The 20,529-nt window shown below is 46.8% G+C and overlaps 1 protein-coding gene across 1 annotated transcript in view; it reads left to right on the forward strand.

Annotated features, from left to right (window-relative positions):
• Window positions 1-19,888: 19,888 nt before the first annotated feature.
• MVB12B (multivesicular body subunit 12B) overlaps window positions 19,889-20,529 on the forward strand; it is a 390,107-nt gene continuing 389,466 nt past the window's right edge. Inside the window, exon 1 of the mRNA XM_085613813.1 lies at window positions 19,889-20,078. The gene's annotated coding sequence lies outside the window, so the exon portion shown is untranslated. The remainder of the gene's footprint in view (window positions 20,079-20,529) is intronic.

Here is a 20,529-nt window from a genome sequence, read left to right on the forward strand (position 1 = left end):
TGAAAGAATGACATTGACAAAGTTGGGAGAAAAGTAGCAAATGAGCGAGGTTGAGGTTCAAAGAAACCAAGGAAAATAAGGGGAATATTAAGGCTGTTAAATGTAGTGGGGAGAAAATGTTAAAAAATATATATGTGTATTGGGAAATGGGAAATGGGTGCATAATGAGTGTGAGAAAATGAGTGGTGGCAGTTGGAGTCACATGGGACATAGGTGTGAAAATAGGAGACTAAGCTTTTGTAAATGGTAAACAAGAAGAGTTGAGTGTAACTGGATTTTAGATGGACTAATAAGAGGAGAGAACAGGGTGAGTGAAGAACAAAAACTTGGCAAGATAGAGATGAGTATGACAGAGGAAGGGGTGGTAGTGAGAAGAAGACAGAACAAAGGAGATAGAAATTGCAGCTGTAGAGGTTAGAAAGAGACTCCGGGCCCCTCTACGAGAGGTAGAGATGGTGAAAGAAAAAGATAAAATAACACAAAGCATGAGTATTGCTCAGAGTCTGTTCGGAAGTACTTATAACTCTGTGTCTGTACCTTCAAGTTGTTGGCATTTAATAGTTTCACACTAAAGGTCAATCAATCAGGGGATTTTTAGAGCATGCTAATCACCCGTGAGGGTCTCAAGGTGCTGGGGGAGGGGAAGTATGAGCAGCTCTGTGGTCATCCGAAGAGCCAGGCCTTGAGATCCTTTCTGAATAGATGCAGTGTCGGGCTTCGTCTGATGTGGAGGGGGAGTTCATTCCAGGTCTTGGCCACGATGTAGGAGAAGCCACCTGCTCTGGCCCTGTGGATGCGGGAAGCGTGGCTAGGGCTAGTTCAGCAGAGTGGAAGTTTCTCTTGGGTGCGTGGAAGGAGATTCTTTTGATGAGGTATTGGGGTCCAATGTTATGGAGGGCTTTGTAGGCGTGTGTGAGCAGTTTGAAGGTTATTCTTTTTTCAACAGGGAGACAGTGGAGGTCACGGAGGTGTTGGGTGATGTGGCATGTCGTGGGAAGTTGAGGACGAGTCAGGCTGAGGCGTTCTGGACAGTCTGGAGTTTGCGGAGCAGTGTTTTGTTGTAGAGCGTGTTTACGTAGTCTAGTCTGCTGGTGATGAGAACATGGGTGACGGTCTTCCTGGAGTCGGGTGGATCCATTTGAAGGTCTTTCAGAGTATGCAGAGGTTGTTGAAGCATGTGGAAGAGAGAGCGTTGATCTGGCGATTCATGGTGAGTGAAGAGTCGAGTATGATGCTTAGGTTGCGAGCGTGGTCCATAGGGATGGGTGGGTTTCTGTGGGTGGGGGGCCACCAGGTGCTGTCCAATGTGGAGGGGGTCGATCCAAGGATGAGGACTTTGTTTTTTCCGAGTTTAGCTTCTGGCAGCTGCTGCTTATCTAGGATGCAACGTCCTTCATCCCTTCTTGGAAACTGTGCCTGGTGATGTCGGGTTCCATGGTGAGGGAGAGGATGAGTTGGGTGTCATTGGCATAAGAGACTGTGTTGAGTCCATGTTTTCTGACGATAGTTGCGATGGAAGCCATGTAGACGTTGAAGAGCATGGGGTTAAGGGAGGATCCTTGGGGAACTCCGCATTTGATCTCTGTAGGTTCGGAGAGAAAGGGCAGGAGTTTTATTCTTTGTGTTCTGCCTGAGAGGAAAGAACAAATCCAGTCTTAGGCAATTCCCTGGATGCCGGCGTCATGGAGTCTGGAGGCTAGTTTGCAGTGGGAGATGGTGTCGAAGGCTGCTGAGAGGTCTAGGAGGATGAGGGCTGCAGTGTAGCCTTGGTTGAGAAGGATGCGGATGTCGTCAGTGGCAGCTATGAGGGTGGTCTCGGTGCTGTGGGTGCTGTGGAATACGGATTGAGAGGAGTCGAGGATGTTGTTGGTTTCTATGAAGTGCACTAGCTGGGAGTTGATGAATTTCTTGATGACTTTGGCGGCGAAGGGGAGAAGAGAGATGGGCCTGAAGTTCTTGAGGTCTGTCGGGTCTGCGGAGGGCTTCTTGAGGAGGGGTTTGACTTCTGCGCGTTTCCAGTCGTCGGGTACTGTGGCTGTCTCAAGGGAGCAGTTGATCGTTCATCGTAGTTCGGTGGCAATGGCGGTGGCGACCCTGTGGAAGATGTGCGGCAGGCAGGGGTCAGTGGGTGCTCCGGAGTGGACGCTTTCATAGTTTTTGCGGTGTCTTCTGTGGTGAGAAGGGTCTAGGCAAGGAGGGTCCGCTGGATGGCGTAGCGGTGGGGGGTGTTGGGTCCGTGCTGTGGTCTTGGTCATCAAAGTTGTCATACAGCACCTTGATCTTGTGGTGGAAGAAGGAGCTGAGTTTGTTGCAGAGGTCTTTAGAGGGAGGGACGCCGGTAGTTTCGCTGTTGGGCCTGGTGAATTCTTGTATGACGGCTAAGAGTTCCTTGGAATTTTGGGTGTTGGAGAGGATTCTGCCTTGGATTAATTTTTCTCTTAGTTGATTTGATGAGTTGATGGTGTGCTGTGGTTGCGGCCTTGTAGGCGTAGTATGCTTCCGGGGTTTGGCTGTTTCTCTATGTTTTCTCCCGTCGTTGGCAAGATTGCTTGGATTCTCAGAGGTCTGTGGTGAACCAGGTAGCTTTTGGGTTGTGACGTCTGGCGCATTTCTGGAGGGGGGCGAGAGTGTTTGCGCAGTTAGCGATACATGGTGAAAGTTGTTTGCTGCTGTGTTGGCGTCTGTCGTGGTAGGGGGAGGAGTGCAGCTGAGGGCGGAGGTGAGATGTTCTTCGGTGATTTTGTTCGAGTTTCTGCATGGGAGGCATGACGTGTACTTGTGTGCGGTGGGTTTCGAGAAGGAGAAATGGACGCAGTGGTGGTCCGTCCAGAGTGGCTGCATGGTGTGACTGAAGCGAATGTTGTTTCCTCCGGTGAAGATGAATTCAAGCGTGTGTCCAGCCCTGTGAATGGGGGTGTAAATGATTTATTTCAGTCCAATGTTGGCGAGATTCTCTAGAAGGGCGGTGGTGTTGGGGTCGCTGAGGTTGTCGAAGTGGAAGTTCATGTCTATGAGCAGTATGTGGTCCATGGAGGCGAGGGCGTGGGGAGCGATGTAGTCTGAGATGTTGTTGGTGAACGAGGAGCAGGGTCCAGCAGTCTGTAGGTCAGGGGCGTAACATAGACCCCCGCATCCGCCGCAGTGCGGGGGGGCCCCCAAGCTCCAGGGGGCCCCCTCAGCACTGCACTGCGACCAGGGAGCTCCTGATAGAGTCCGGAGGGGGCCCCTCCACGTATCTTGCAGGGGGGCCCCCCTCAATTATCATTATGCCACTGCTGTAGGTGAGTGTTCCGTGGAGAGAAGTTCTAGGGTTGGGTTGGATCTGGAAGTGGATGTGTTCCATGGGGAGTGAGGCGTCGTTCGAGTTGGTGGTTGTTAGTTAGAGGGAGCTTTTGTGGACCATGGAGAGGCCTTCTCCGGGGATGATCTCCACTCCCCCCCCCTCTCCCCCTTGATCCCGCCTGAATTTATGACCCTAACCCCTACTCCCCCTATCGCCGCATATGCGTAGGGAACAGTTAGCTAACTGGTCACGTTCCCTGACCGGATTTCTACCTAATCACAGATAGCAGACGATGGATGCGCCATCCGGCGCCCCCGAAGCGCTACCCTAATTAGCGTACCCTGTTCACTGGCAGCGGAGCAGCGATAACATGCGTACCCTACCAGGGACGGGTACGTCCAGAACGTGCAGAAAGGCCTTGCCAGGGGCACATTGTGTTGAATACTGGACGTACCCCGACAAACAGCGGCTCTAAGGGAGTCGGATGCGCGCCGAGTAGCCCACACATAGACTCGAATTGTGAAGCTGCAGATTGGATCCGCCGGACTTAAGCGTTAGCTTCTATGTCTCAGTGAGCTATACCGAAACACTGTTGTCGCGCTCCGGCCCGCATTGCGAGAATGACGCTAGCGCTGAGCTGACCAGAGGCCCTTCCACTTGAGGTTAACCGCCATGACCTGCACAACTCTAGATAGGGGCCTGGGTGGCGACCGCGGTGGCCGCGGTGCGGGTTGGTATATAGCGCCATCTTTGTTGCTGACACTACGAATAAGGAACACCACAACAAAACACCAAAAAAAACAACATAGACCTGCCGATTAATCAAAATACACACCTAATGACTGTAATATTGCCAACGTGTATAGCGCCGCCGGACCCCCGGGTTGCCGGCTGAATGGCTGTGTCATACTGTCTGAACGCATCTGCCTATTGTCTAATTGACTCGACACTTTGGATGGTGAATGTACGCTATAGAATGATGACACTGTGAACAATAAAGGTTTTTTCCAAAAAAAAAAAAAAAAAAAATGGAGAGGCCTTCTCCGGGGCGGTTTGGGTGGTCTTTCCTCAGGATCTTGTATTCATCTGGGATGGCGGTTTGGATGTCGGGTGCAGAGCTGGCGTTGGTCCAGGTCTCTGTGTAGAAGGCAATGTCGAGAAGGATGCAGCTCAGAGGCTTGTGTATGTTGACGTCCAATGGTTTCGGGGTGGCTGTTTGGGTCCGGCGGTGGGCAAGGTGTGGCGGCAGTGTCAGCAGGAGATCGGGCTTTGGGTGTTGCTCAGTGTCAAGAGCTGGCAGTCGTTGTTGCGTCCCAGGTTGAGTGTGTGGAAGGCACTGGGGTCGTAGCGGGGGAGGCGTCGGGGGACTAGGGTCCCTGACGCTGGTTGCGATCGGGTCGTGGCTGGGCACAGATGGGCTTACCTTTGGCGCACCTTCAGTGCGTGCGGCCACATTAAGTAGGGGTTGGGTGAGCAGCTGGGAGGTAGGAGGCGGGAGCGGGCACACACTGGGGGGGTGGGGCCACAGCAGCAGCAGCGGCGGGGAAAAAGGCAACGTAAATACAGGGAAATAAAAAAAAGACAGAAGAAAAGGCAAAGAAAGGCAACAGAGGCAATAGGCAAAACAGGCTGGTAACAAGAGTGAGGCAAAAGTGAAGAAAGACACACACAGAGTGGACTAGCAGAAGAGCAGGCACTTCCACTAGACCACCAGGGATGAGGCGCAGGTAGGAGCCTGCGGGTGGAGGAGGGCCTCGAACACCTTACCTGGATCACCAGAAGGCGCTGGGAGAAGTGCCTTAACGGTGGAGCTGCGCGAGGGGGAGCAGTTACCCTGACCAGGAGGTAATGGGTACACCAGAGACATTTTATGCCAGTATGCTAATCAAAATATTATCGGTTACTAAAATGGACATATCTGCTTTACTAAGCCTTCTGGCATTACATTTATCTTGCAATCATTGCAGGATTGCAACTTTAGTGATGTGATTCATATTAAATCAAAAGTGGTCAATGGGCATAAGACATCATTTCCTGAGAAGACAGCGGATCCTATGATGTCACTTCCTACAACGAAAACTATTACAACGCATAATTTTACAATGCGGTCAATACAACGCAGCTTCCATTACAACGCATGCCATTACAATGCAAGCCATTAAAATGCATTTTTCATTTCAATGAAAATTACTATTCTAACACCGCTGGGTGCTTACCTCAGGAAAGGTGCTGGTCAGTGAGGGATATGCGTTGTAATGGATCCTGCATTGTATTGACCACAATGTAAAGGCATTGTGTTGTAATGCCGGCATTGTAATGGAGCTTCCCCCTGTGAAGTCATAGAGGTCAAAAGATGTAGGATGCTACTTCTGCTACCCCTGGAATTTTGATAAACAACTTCAACGATTAGATTATTGGGGGCAGCGGGGCAGGAGTGTTAGACGCCTTGCCTGATGATATGAAGCTGCTAGATTACTTAATGAATATGAGCTATCTTTGAAAAACCCAGACATGCCTTGCTTACCTCATGTGAGTACTACTATAAAAATGTATCATTTTGGATGGATGGTACAAGGAGAAGGAAAAACAGTGGAAGAAAGCATTACATTGAGGAAATTGGTAGCCACATGTAAATTTGGAGTGCTAACGGATGAGAGAATTAGAGATCAATTTTTACTACATTGCATTGAGATAAGTTCCAAGGAGAATAGTGGATGAACAATGAACCACTCTTAAGTAAGGGGCTTCTTGATGCCAAAGAGGTAGTACACATGATGAAATGTATGGATGAAATAAAAAGAGACAGTAGCAAAGTATAGCAGCGGATACCATTGTCAGGAGAACACAAGGGAGGGAGGGGAAAAGCAAAAGTAAATTCAAAGACAGTGTTTCCAGTGGGGTTTGGCAGCACTTATGGCGAGTAGCAGGGGATGCTCACCTGTGAAAGGCAAGTGCAATAAGTGTGGCAGAAGGTAATTTATATGAAGTGTAGTGTCAGGAAAAAATTGAAAGAGGTGAAGGAAGTGTGTAAGGAGATTGTAGTAGAATGAAGACAGAAAAAGAATGGTACGCCTTCTAGCAGGGTACTGCTCAATGGAAAGAAATTTCAATTAATGTTTATATTTGAATATTATATTGGAAGATGTTTTTAGTTGGCTCTTTGCCAAGGAAAGTAAGCTGCTCAGGGTGGACATTAAACCATAAGAATGTGTGGGTCAGGCTATAAAGATGAAGGATTACTTTCAAGGCACTATGGAGTATTCGGACAGAATAACTGTAGGGAAAATATATATCAATAAAAGGTGACTGTATTACTGATTGGCGCCATCAAAAGAATTTGGCAGTATACCTAGATCCTAATGCTCCTAATTTCCCAGGTTCAGGTTCACTCTTGGAAAAAGTTTGTTCCAGTATAGCCAGAGGACTATTTAGAAAGGAACAACCCCAAGGACCACTTGCAGTCATGCCTCCACTCAGGGCACGTTAACTTCATTGGTGACAGTAGCTGACAATGATCTGGAAATTTATGTTGAAAAATTAAAACTGTTTTATAACCTTACTTCACTTCACTCAGCCTGGGATTTGGTAAATCATAATACTCTCTATCGCATCCTAAAAAGAGGATTGGATTTGGTAAGTGCTAAAATGTCTCAAAAAGTAACCTACAAATAGGGTCCAATGCATACAAACTAAAGAGGTTCTCTCCAAATCTGCACCTGACATTAGTGGAGTGCCTTAGGACACAATACTGGCACCTGTATAACCCAACCCTTACACAGAACCTTTTGGATGCTTTGTGGAAGATCTGAGGACACATCACTATTGTCATGCAGAATACCCTCATATGCACTTTTAAAGTAACCTCTAACTTTGATCACTAAGTAACCCTGATTCACAAAGTTAAACTTACAGTTTTGTGTAAATTGATTCTTTTTCCATATATTCACAAACAACGATTTGTAACTGTACAACTGCGGAGACTCCACACTCTGGGTAGAGAACTTCGCACATAAAAAGATAGGCCTGGCCTATCTTTTTACATAGTTTGTGAATTGGGTGTCAAGTGGAGATGGCCTATAAAGTCTAACACAAGAGGAAGCGCAAACAATAATAAGGAAATAAAAGTAGAAAGTTATAATCCTGACTAACCCATCCCTAATCCCATGAAGGACTCGAGAAGAAGTGGGAACTAAGAAGGGCCGGAACTCAAGCACGGCAAGGGATTTGTGTTGGTTACAGGGGTTTTGAACTTGGGTGGAGACAATATTAAGCTTCATTTGTTGATAAACAAAAACCATATAGCACCTAATATTATTGAAAAACTGTCTTTGGTACAAGCAACAATAATTGGTATGACACTTGGTAGACCCCAATTGCAAAAGTCCCCAACAGCAAACGTGGGATGAAAAACAATCATAGAATATTACATCACGTTCAATACAAATACAAATATTCAACTTAATGTCCCCTCAAAACTAAAATTATATGTTCTTAATGGTTTTGGATCTAACATATAAAGCAATCGGGGATACAAGTACCTGTATGTTAGTAGAATGAGTTAACCCGGCGGGTGAGAGCATTAACAAGTTAACCAGTTAGATAAGCGGTAGCGATCTACTGAGAGCATGGTTAATATAAAACAGCGCAATTATGGCTAGTATACCAAGAAGTAATGCAGAGAGATTAAAGAGATTATTATCTGGTGAGTATATGTGTTAGAAGAGCATTAGCATGGACTTAGAGTCAAACAAACAAGAGGGTAACGATAACACCTATGACATTGCGCATTGAAAAGCATATCAGCCAGTATTTCATAAGATACTACAGACAGTTGCCTTATGATCATGAGCAGACTTTACATTAGTGGTCCACTTCAGTGTGTAACAGGTTGATGATGTTGGAATGAAGAAGATCAGCAGGCTCGTCAAAGTACGAGGTTTCCCCTTATAAGTGATCTTCATTCTAGAGGGGCTACCGAGGAAGTAGATGATATTTAATTTCTTCAGTTTAAATATTAGAGCAAGGAAATGTTTCATCTCATTAATTGTTTCTTTGACACGATCTTGTGAAATTCCAATTCTATAACTATTCCAAATAACTGTTTTAATTTTCCTCTTTTGTTCCGATACAGTCTCAGAGATTGGAAATCATAGAGGTCTAAAGTTCATTAGACTCCATCTTTTAGAGTTAATCATTCTGGTAGAATAATATGTACCCTTTCAATCTCAAAATCTTTGTTATAGGATATAATGAGAGCTTGAGGGATCCATAATTCTAGAGAAGAGGCACAGAATTAAGTATCTTTTTCAGCATTTTCTGGGAGACCAAACATTCTGACATTTCCTCTTCTGTTTATGTCCTCAAGTTCAACCACGTTGCTTTCCAGCCTGACTATTTTCTTTGATTTTGAGTCCGATTTCTTTTGATCTGGGTTTTAGTTGTCCTCTAGTATGCTAATCTTGGATCCAGCTAAAACGAACCTCAAGTTTAGACTTTTAAAGTTCTTTAAGAGGCTTATAAGTTCACTTTGGAGCATGTCAGTATTATTTTTGGTGCTTTGGGTTAGTTAGTGAAGAGAGTTTAGCTTCTGTATTATCAAGTCAATATTTGTGCTATTGGTTTCAGACTTAGTCTTGATAGGAGAATCCAGGACAGTAAGGTCCGGTTTGGTTCTTCTCTGTCCCACTTTTTGCTCTTTATTGTTTTTTAGCCCTTTCTCTCTCATGTGAGTCGTTTTAAAAGATTGCAGATAATTCTTTGTATATGAGAATGGCTGTACATTGGCATAGCAATGCAGGGAAGAAGTAAAGCAATACGTAGCACCTAATACTGTCTAGTGGGTTTCAATGAATATGTACACACTCCGCAGAGCGATTTTAGGAGGTCGCCCAAAGGGACGCAGTTTATGCATATCTCTTACTGCTGCAGGGAACCTGTTCCATTTATGGTATATTTCCTGAAAGACTGCACTAGCTCTTGTCAGTCTTCATTGAAGATTTGTACAACGGCGTTGGGAGGGGCTTTTCACATGAGATTTTTACAGTTTGCTAGTGTTACAGAATATGGGTGCTTCATACTATGATACACAATTTTGCTTGTGGTCATTAACGGAGCGAAGTTTGATAGCGGAGACAATCAGTGGTGATGAGCAGTGCGATCAGGTAGGATTTGTGTGCAAAGTAAAAGAGCACAACATTATGCATGCTGCTTTATGATAGATGAATTCGGGCAACGCTGGCTGCTACAGCTTGTTGAGCACGCGGTACGCGATGCCGAGGATCAAAGCAGGTAGGAGGCGCCGCCAACTTGGCTTACCTTCTTGCTGATTCATTAAATGTTTCACACTGACAATGCATGTCTTCCATATGTTCTGGAGTTTGTTGGTTATCCTCTGGTCGGTCCATTTCCGACTGGGGCCATATTATCAAGGAACAGCGATAACATTATCGCCGCTTTAGCGGCAGGAAACTGCCGCTAAAGCGGCGATAATGGGCTGGATAATATGCCCTTGTGAACTCCAATAGTAGCCCATGTTCACACAAGAACCTGGGCTTCTATGTGAATTCACAAGGGCATATTATCGAGCCCATTATCGCCGCTTTAGGGGCAGTTTCCTGCCGCTAAAGCGGCGATAATGTTATCGCCGTTCCTTGATAATATGGCTCTTGGTTGGCAGTCAGCAGCCATGGTTTGTGTGGCCTGCTCAGAGTTGAAATTGTTGTTTTTAGTCCACCTCACACAAAGATAAAGGCACTCACAGCAGTTCCATATGAGCGCCAACGAGACCAGAGCATTTACTTGTGATTCTCTTAGCAGATGCAACAGCTATAAATCAGGTTGTCTCCCACTGTAGCCAAGAGCAAGTATCAGGTGGCCATCTTCCTCAGGTGCTAGCCACAACCTCTCCAAGTGCTTTCTTTTTAATCCAGAGGATACTCCACTGGCTTTATCAGTATAAATCTTTGACCCAATGCCAGTTCCTCATTGGACCATCAAGTCAAAGTGGCATTGCCTCACCTCAATTTCCCTACCTACAAGGCATGGAAGTCTAAGGTGGACAAATCATACAAAGGCCTCCATGTGCAAGGAGAAAGATTCCTGCACTTCAGGGCCATTCTTTTCTGTTTTAATAAACAGACTCCTGATTTGTGAGCAGCTCCAAGGAAATGGATTCCAAGGCCCCTGGAGGGCTGCCTAGCTGTAATTCTCTGGCCTGCCTTAAGGCGGCGCCACAAATGACAGTCAGACCCATGGATCTCAGACTGACCTCAACATCCCCTAACTCACCTCATGAGGGGCAATTTTATACTTAATATGGTTTTTCTTCTTGCAGCCTAATTCTGAGTGTTGTGTTGATGTGTGCGAACAGCCTTTGCGCTAAATCATCACTGGAACATGTCTTAATTGGTTGCAATGGGTAATACAGTTACTATGCGCTAACAATATTTCTCCCAAACATTGTTGCACCCAGGATTAGTTCTCTCTGAAGTTTAGGAAAACCTTTTCTCTATGCAAATTGCAAAACGATTGGCTATGTCGGTGTGAGGTCATTTATTACGCCATCTGTGCAGCAGGTGTCTCGCGGCCCAGCACTGCCTTCCCTTTGTCTCCTGAAGTGAAGGGAACGCGCAGGCCCTGTTTCTCAGAAGCAGATTTTCACCGGAAGAGGCGACTCTTTAGTCTTGTGCAGTCATTGTCCTGACATTTGTAATCTACCCCATTTCAAAGAAGCTTCAATCTCAGAGGAAGAGGAGGACAGAGCAAGACTTCAATGTCAGCAGGTCACGTGACCTAAACTGAAAAATAAATGACAGCCGGAGAAGGAAATGTGTGAGGATTTTTCAGAAATCTTTTTTCAAAATAGTTACAACTTCTTGTTGTATTTAATAGTGAGTGTATTTGTAACGCAGTAGGTAATGTGTAAAAAACGCATATCATAATCCTGTTGTTTAATTAAATCATATCATAATCCTGTTGTTTTATTAAAGTGTATGGCAATTAGGTTTCTTGTTTCTTGTGTTTGGTTTGAATGCATCGCAAATACTTACACTTATTTATGCGTCGGTAAATACACTTTACTTTTTGCAGGTTTCTAGCTGGTTTCTGGACTCGGGTGGCTGTCCGAATTCTGGTAGCCCCCCCCCCCCCCACTCCAGCACGAAGCGCTATAACAGACCATGACCTCAAATACATTTATTTTAAATTTAGTGTACAGTTACTACATGTAGTATATGCACTATATAAGTAAGTCATAGAATATGCATCGGATATAATACGCCAGTTTCACCCACAGCGTTAAATTTGTTGTTGCTTGTGTTCTACCCACAGTGTGAAGTTTAGGATTGCCTGTGTTCTACCCACAGTGTGAAGTTTATGATTGCCTGGATTCTACCCACCCTGTGAAGTTTAGGATTGCCTGGGTTCTACCCACCCTGTGAAGTTTAGGATTGCCTGGGTTCTGCCACCCTGTGAAGTTTGAAATTGCCTGGGTTCTACCCACAGTGTGAAGTTTAGGATTGCCTGAGTTCTACCCATGGTGTGAAGTTTATGATTGCCTCGGTTCTAATCACAGTGTGAACTTTATAATTGCCTGGGTTCTACCCACAGTGTGAAGTTTAGGATTGCGTGGGTTCTACCCACAGTGTGAAGTTTAGGATTGCCTGAGTTCTACCCATGGTGTGAAGTTTAGGATTGCCTCGGTTCTACTCACAGTGTGAACTTTATAATTGCCTGGGTTCTACCCACGGTGTGAAGTTTAGGATTGCTTGGGTTCTACCCACGGTGTGAAGTTTAGGATTGCCTGGGTTCTACCCACAGTGTGAACTTTTATTATTGCCTGGGTTCTACCCACAGTGTGAAGTTTATGATTGCCTGGGTTCTACCCACGGTGTGAAGTTTAGGATTGCCTGGGTTCTACCCACGGTGTGAAGTTTAGAATTGAATGGGTTCTACCTACAGTGTGAAGTTTATGATTGCCTGGGTTCTACCCACGGTGTGAAGTTTAGGATTGCCTGGGTTCTACCCAACGGTGTGAAGTTTAGGATTGCCTGGGTTCTACCCACGGTGTGAAGTTTAGGATTGCCTGAGTTCTATCCACGGTGTGAAGTTTATGATTGCCTGGGTTCTACCCACAGTGTGAAGTTTATGATTGACTGGGTTCTACCCACAGTGTGAAGTTTAGGATTGCCTGGGTTCTAACCACGGTGTGACGTTTATGATTGCCTGGGTTCTACCCACAGTGTGAACTTTATGATTGCTTGGGTTCTGTACACAATGTGAAGTTTATGATTGCCTGGGTTCTACCCACGGTGTGAAGTTTAGGATTGCCTGAGTTCTAACCACGGTGTGACGTTTATGATTGCCTGGGTTCTACCCACAGTGTGAACTTTATGATTGCTTGGGTTCTGTACACAATGTGAAGTTTAGGATTGCCTGAGTTCTACCCACAGTGTGAAGTTTAGGATTGCCTGAGTTCTACCCACGGTGTGAAGTTTATGATTGCCTGGGTTCTACCCACGGTGTGAAGTTTATGATTGCCTGGGTTCTAACCACGGTGTGACGTTTATGATTGCCTGGGTTCTACCCACTGTGTGAACTCTGTGATTGCCTGAGTTCTACCCACAGTGTGAAGTTTATGATTGCCTGGGTTCTACCCACGGTGTGAAGTTTAGGATTGCCTGAGTTCTACCCACAGTGTGAAGTTTAGGATTGCCTGAGTTCTACCCACGGTGTGAAGTTTATGATTGCCTGGGTTCTACCCACAGTGTGAAGTTTAGGATTGCCTGAGTTCTACCCACAGTGTGAAGTTTAGGATTGCCTGAGTTCTACCCACGGTGCGAAGTTTAGGATTGCCTGAGTTCTACCCACGGTGCGAAGTTTAGGATTGCTTGGGTTCTACCCACCGTGTGATCTTTATGATTGCCTGGGTTCTACCCACTGCGTGAAGTTTATGATTGCCTGGGCTCTACCCACAGTGTGAATCTTATGATTGCCTGGGTTCTACCCACCGTGCAAAGTTTAGGATTGCTTGGGTTCTACCCACCGTGTGACCTTTATGATTGCCTGGGTTCTACCCACAGTGATAAGTTTATGATTGCATGGATTCTGCCCACAATGTGAAGTTTAGGATTGCATAGATTCTACCCACTGTGTGAATCTTATGATTGCCTGGGCTCTACCCACAGTGTGAAGTTTATGATTGCCTGGGTTCTACCCACCGTGTGAAGTTTAGGATTGCTTGGGTTCTATGCTCAGTGTGAACTTTAAGATTGCATGGATTGGCATGGGTTCTACCCACAGTGTGAAGTTTATGATTGCCTGGATTCTACCCACGGTGTGAAGTTTATGATTGCCTCGGTTCTAATCACAGTGTGAACTTTATAATTGCCTGGGTTCTACCCACAGTGTGAAGTTTAGGATTGCGTGGGTTCTACCCACAGTGTGAAGTTTAGGATTGCCTGAGTTCTACCCATGGTGTGAAGTTTAGGATTGCCTCGGTTCTACTCACAGTGTGAACTTTATAATTGCCTGGGTTCTACCCACGGTGTGAAGTTTAGGATTGCTTGGGTTCTACCCACGGTGTGAAGTTTAGGATTGCCTGGGTTCTACCCACAGTGTGAACTTTTATTATTGCCTGGGTTCTACCCACAGTGTGAAGTTTATGATTGCCTGGGTTCTACCCACGGTGTGAAGTTTAGGATTGCCTGGGTTCTACCCACGGTGTGAAGTTTAGAATTGAATGGGTTCTACCTACAGTGTGAAGTTTATGATTGCCTGGGTTCTACCCACGGTGTGAAGTTTAGGATTGCCTGGGTTCTACCCAACGGTGTGAAGTTTAAGATTGCCTGGGTTCTACCCACGGTGTGAAGTTTAGGATTGCCTGAGTTCTATCCACGGTGTGAAGTTTATGATTGCCTGGGTTCTACCCACAGTGTGAAGTTTATGATTGACTGGGTTCTACCCACAGTGTGAAGTTTAGGATTGCCTGGGTTCTAACCACGGTGTGACGTTTATGATTGCCTGGGTTCTACCCACAGTGTGAACTTTATGATTGCTTGGGTTCTGTACACAATGTGAAGTTTATGATTGCCTGGGTTCTACCCACGGTGTGAAGTTTAGGATTGCCTGAGTTCTAACCACGGTGTGACGTTTATGATTGCCTGGGTTCTACCCACAGTGTGAACTTTATGATTGCTTGGGTTCTGTACACAATGTGAAGTTTAGGATTGCCTGAGTTCTACCCACAGTGTGAAGTTTAGGATTGCCTGAGTTCTACCCACGGTGTGAAGTTTATGATTGCCTGGGTTCTACCCACGGTGTGAAGTTTATGATTGCCTGGGTTCTAACCACGGTGTGACGTTTATGATTGCCTGGGTTCTACCCACTGTGTGAACTCTGTGATTGCCTGAGTTCTACCCACAGTGTGAAGTTTATGATTGCCTGGGTTCTACCCACGGTGTGAAGTTTAGGATTGCCTGAGTTCTACCCACAGTGTGAAGTTTAGGATTGCCTGAGTTCTACCCACGGTGTGAAGTTTATGATTGCCTGGGTTCTACCCACAGTGTGAAGTTTAGGATTGCCTGAGTTCTACCCACAGTGTGAAGTTTAGGATTGCCTGAGTTCTACCCACGGTGCGAAGTTTAGGATTGCCTGAGTTCTACCCACGGTGCGAAGTTTAGGATTGCTTGGGTTCTACCCACCGTGTGATCTTTATGATTGCCTGGGTTCTACCCACTGCGTGAAGTTTATGATTGCCTGGGCTCTACCCACAGTGTGAATCTTATGATTGCCTGGGTTCTACCCACCGTGCAAAGTTTAGGATTGCTTGGGTTCTACCCACCGTGTGACCTTTATGATTGCCTGGGTTCTACCCACAGTGATAAGTTTATGATTGCATGGATTCTGCCCACAATGTGAAGTTTAGGATTGCATAGATTCTACCCACTGTGTGAATCTTATGATTGCCTGGGCTCTACCCACAGTGTGAAGTTTATGATTGCCTGGGTTCTACCCACCGTGTGAAGTTTAGGATTGCTTGGGTTCTATGCTCAGTGTGAACTTTAAGATTGCATGGATTGGCATGGGTTCTACCCACAGTGTGAAGTTTATGATTGCCTGGATTCTACCCACGGTGTGAAGTTTAGGATTGCCTGGGTTCTACCCACAGTGTGAAGTTTAGGATTGCCTGGGTTCTACCCACGGTGTGAAGTTTAGAATTGAATGGGTTCTACCCACAGTGTGAAGTTTATGATTGCCTGGGTTCTACCCACGGTGGGAAGTTTATGATTGCCTGGGTTCTACCCACGGTGTGAAGTTTAGGATTGCCTGGGTTCTACCCACGGTGTGAAGTTTATGATTGCCTGGGTTCTACCCACTGTGTGAACTCTGTGATTGCCTGGGTTCTACCCACAGTGTGAAGTTTATGATTGCCTGGGTTCTAACCACAGTGTGACGTTTATGATTGCCTGGGTTCTACCCACAGTGTGAAGTTTATGATTGCCTGGGTTCTACCCACAGTGTGAAGTTTATGATTGCCTGGGTTCTAACCACAGTGTGACATTTATGATTGCCTGGGTTCTACCCACAGTGTGAAGTTTATGATTGCCTGGGTTCTACCCACCGTGTGAAGTTTAGGATTGCTTGGGTTCTATGCTCAGTGTGAACTTTAAGATTGCATGGATTGGCATGGGCTCTACCCACAGTGTGAAGTTTATGATTGCCTGGATTCTACCCACGGTGTGAAGTTTAGGATTGCCTGGGTTCTACCCACGGTGTGAAGTTTAGAATTGAATGGGTTCTACCCACAGTGTGAAGTTTATGATTGCCTGGGTTCTACCCACGGTGTGAAGTTTAGGATTGCCTGGGTTCTACCCACGGTGTGAAGTTTATGATTGCCTGGGTTCTACCCTCGGTGTGAAGTTTAGGATTGCCTGGGTTCTACCCACGGTGTGAAGTTTAGGATTGCCTGAGTTCTATCCATGGTGTGAAGTTTATGATTGCCTGGGTTCTACCCACAGTGTGAAGTTTATGATTGCCTGGGTTCTACCCACAGTGTGAAGTTTAGGATTGCCTGGGTTCTAACCACGGTGTGACGTTTATGATTGCCTGGGTTCTACCCACAGTGTGAACTTTATGATTGCTTGGGTTCTGTACACAATGTGAAGTTTATGATTGCCTGGGTTGTACCCACGGTGTGAAGTTTAGGATTGCCTGAGTTCTAACCACGGTGTGACGTTTATGATTGCCTGGGTTCTACCCACAGTGTGAACTTTATGATTGCTTGGGTTCTGTACACAATGTGAAGTTTATGATTGCCTGGGTTCTACCCACGGTGTGAAGTTTAGGATTGCCTGAGTTCTACCCACAGTGTGAAGTTTAGGATTGCCTGAGTTCTACCCACGGTGTGAAGTTTATGATTGCCTGGGTTCTACCCACGGTGTGAAGTTTATGATTGCCTGGGTTCTAACCACGGTGTGACGTTTATGATTGCCTGGGTTCTACCCACTGTGTGAACTCTGTGATTGCCTGGGTTCTACCCACAGTGTGAAGTTTATGATTGCCTGGGTTCTACCCACGGTGTGAAGTTTAGGATTGCCTGAGTTCTACCCACAGTGTGAAGTTTAGGATTGCCTGAGTTCTACCCACGGTGTGAAGTTTATGATTGCCTGGGTTCTACCCACAGTGTGAAGTTTAGGATTGCCTGAGTTCTACCCACAGTGTGAAGTTTAGGATTGCCTGAGTTCTACCCACGGTGCGAAGTTTAGGATTGCTTGGGTTCTACCCACCGTGTGATCTTTATGATTGCCTGGGTTCTACCCACGGTATGAAGTTTATGATTGCATAGATTCTACCCACTGCGTGAAGTTTATGATTGCCTGGGCTCTACCCACAGTGTGAATCTTATGATTGCCTGGGTTCTACCCACCGTGCAAAGTTTAGGATTGCTTGGGTTCTACCCACCGTGTGACCTTTATGATTGCCTGGGTTCTACCCACCGTGCGAAGTTTATGATTGCCTGGGTTCTACCCACCGTGTGAAGTTTAGGATTGCTTGGGTTCTATGCTCAGTGTGAACTTTAAGATTGCATGGATTGGCATGGGTTCTACCCACAGTGTGAAGTTTATGATTGCCTGGATTCTACCCACGGTGTGAAGTTTAGGATTGCCTGGGTTCTACCCACGGTGTGAAGTTTAGAATTGAATGGGTTCTACCCACAGTGTGAAGTTTATGATTGCCTGGGTTCTACCCACGGTGTGAAGTTTATGATTGCCTGGGTTCTACCCACGGTGTGAAGTTTAGGATTGCCTGGGTTCTACCCACGGTGTGAAGTTTATGATTGCCTGGGTTCTACCCACTGTGTGAACTCTGTGATTGCCTGGGTTCTACCCACAGTGTGAAGTTTATGATTGCCTGGGTTCTACCCACAGTGTGAAGTTTATGATTGCCTGGGTTCTAACCACAGTGTGACGTTTATGATTGCCTGGGTTCTACCCACAGTGTGAAGTTTATGATTGCCTGGGTTCTACCCACAGTGTGAAGTTTATGATTGCCTGGGTTCTAACCACAGTGTGACGTTTATGATTGCCTGGGTTCTACCCACAGTGTGAAGTTTATGATTGCCTGGGATCTACCCACAGTGTGAAGTTTATGATTGCCTGGGTTCTACCCACAGTGTGAAGTTTATGATTGCCTGGGTTCTAACCACAGTGTGACGTTTATGATTGCCTGGGTTCTACCCACTGTGTGAACTCTGTGATTGCCTGGGTTCTACCCACTGTGTGAACTCTGTGATTGCCTGGGTTCTACCCACAGTGTGAAGTTTATGATTGCCTGGGTTCTAACCACAGTGTCACGTTTATGATTGCCTGGGTTCTACCCACTGTGTGAACTCTGTGATTGCCTGGGTTCTACCCACAGTGGGAAGTTTATGATTGCCTGGGTTCTACCCACGGTGTGAAGTTTATGATTGCCTGGGTTCTAACCACAGTGTGACGTTTATGATTGCCTGGGTTCTACCCACTGTGTGAACTCTGTGATTGCCTGGGTTCTACCCACAGTGTGAAGTTTATGATTGCCTGGGTTCTACCCACAGTGTGAAGTTTAGGATTGCCTAGGTTCTACCCACAGTGTGAAGTTTATGATTGCATGGATTCTGTACACAATGTGAAGTTTATGATTGCCTGGGTTCTACCCACAGTGTGAACTTTATGATTGCTTGGGTTCTACCCACAGTGTGAAGTTTATGATTGCCTGGGTTCTACCCACAGTGTGAAGTTTAGGATTGCCTGAGTTCTACCCACAGTGTGAAGTTTATGATTGCCTGGGTTCTACCCACGGTGTGAAGTTTATGATTGCCTGGGTTCTACCCACAGTGTGAAGTTTATGATTGCCTGGGTTGTACCCACAGTGTGAAGTTTAGGATTGCCTGAGTTCTACCCACGGTGTGAAGTTTATGATTGCCTGGGCTCTACCCACAGTGTGAATCTTATGATTGCCTGGGTTCTACCCACCGTGCGAAGTTTAGGATTGCTTGGGTTCTACCCACCGTGTGATCTTTATGATTGCCTGGGTTCTACCCACAGTGATAAGTTTATGATTGCCTGGGTTCTACCCACCGTGCGAAGTTTAGGATTGCTTGGGTTCTACCCACAGTGTGAATCTTATGATTGCCTCGGTTCTACCCACCGTGCGAAGTTTATGATTGCCTGGGTTCTACCCACCGAGTGAAGTTTATGATTGCATGGATTCTGCCCACAATGTGAAGTTTAGGATTGCATAGATTCTACCCACTGTGTGAATCTTATGATTGCCTGGGCTCTACCCACAGTGTGAAGTTTATGATTGCCTGGGTTCTACCCACCGAGTGAAGTTTATGATTGCCTGGGTTCTACCCACCGAGTGAAGTTTAGGATTGCTTGGGTTCTATGCCCAGTGGGAACTTCATGATTGCATTGATTAGCATGGGTTCTGCCTACAGCGTGAAGTTTATTTTGGCACGTCAGGTTGGTATTGTAACCAGTGTGGCATGTACGGCGTGATGTCAGGTTTGCAGTGGCGGACCAGCAGTCTGAAGTTTATTATTTCATGCCAGGCTGGCAGTGCCATCCCAGCAGTGTGAAGCTTTTGCTTGCAAGGGTTCGCACGGGTTCTCCCCACAGCGAGGAGTTTATGACTGCATGTCAGGCTGGCTGCAGTGCCAGCCCAGCAGTGTGAACTTTATCTAAGTGCACGGATTTCACATACAGTGTGATGCTTAATATTGCAAGGTTCGCACGGGTCCCCCTCACAGCGTGAAATTTCTGACTGTATCTCAGGCTGGCAGTGCCAGCCCAGCAGTGTGAAGTTTGTGATGTCATGTCAGGCGGGCACTGCCTGGCCGGCAGTGTAAAGTTTATAAGGATATAAGTGCATGGATTTTACCTTCAGTGTGAATCTTATAATTGCACGGGTTCTCCCCACAGCGTGGAGTTTGTGATTGCATATCAGGCTGGCAGTGCCAACCCCGGCTCTAGCTCCCAAAAGCTGCTCTGCCCACACAGCCCTGCTCCCTGCTCCCGCTGCACGCAGCCGGCAGCGCCCGTCTTGACCAGAGGGGGCGCTGTCCCGGGCCCCGGCTCTGTTGTTATATCCGCCGAGGCTCTCCAGCATGTTTTCGCGGATCAGAAGCACAAAGTTGAAATGTCCAAACACCCCTTGACGTGACTTGTGCTCTTTTCTCATCACTCGGCTCCGGAGGGGAAGGCCCGGAGGTCGCCAGGAGGAAGCGGAGAGGCTATGTCCCCCTGATCCGGCTCGGGTAAGAGGCACCGGTGCTGCCGCTGCATCTGCTTTAGCTGCTGCCTCCTTCCTCGACCGGGGGCTCGGCTCCCTGTCAGCCGCTCCCGTCGCTGCCTGCGCCGGCAGCCCGGCCCACGCGAGGCCCCGGCTTCTGGCGGGCCGGGCCGCGCGAGCCTGGCTCTGCAGGCATGAGAGCGCTGCTGCCGCGGCAGTCAGGTCTCCTTCCCGGAGACATTCCCGTGCCCCTCGAAGCTTTTACAACCCCTCTCCGGGCCGGGGGACCAGAGGCCTGCCAGGCTAGTGTCTTCTTCCAAATGCCTGACCCTGCTGCGTGCCTGCCTGTCCCTTTCTTCCACTGCTGCTGGCATTTTATCCACATGCCTCCCAATGTTTTCATTTTATCAATTTCTCGTCGGTTGTGTATGTTGTTGACACAGCAGCTGTGCAAACAAGGAATAATCTCGCATTGC

The sequence above is a fragment of the Triturus cristatus genome, chromosome 1_2, assembly GCF_964204655.1.
Source record: "Triturus cristatus chromosome 1_2, aTriCri1.1, whole genome shotgun sequence".
Lineage (NCBI taxonomy): Eukaryota > Metazoa > Chordata > Amphibia > Caudata > Salamandridae > Triturus > Triturus cristatus.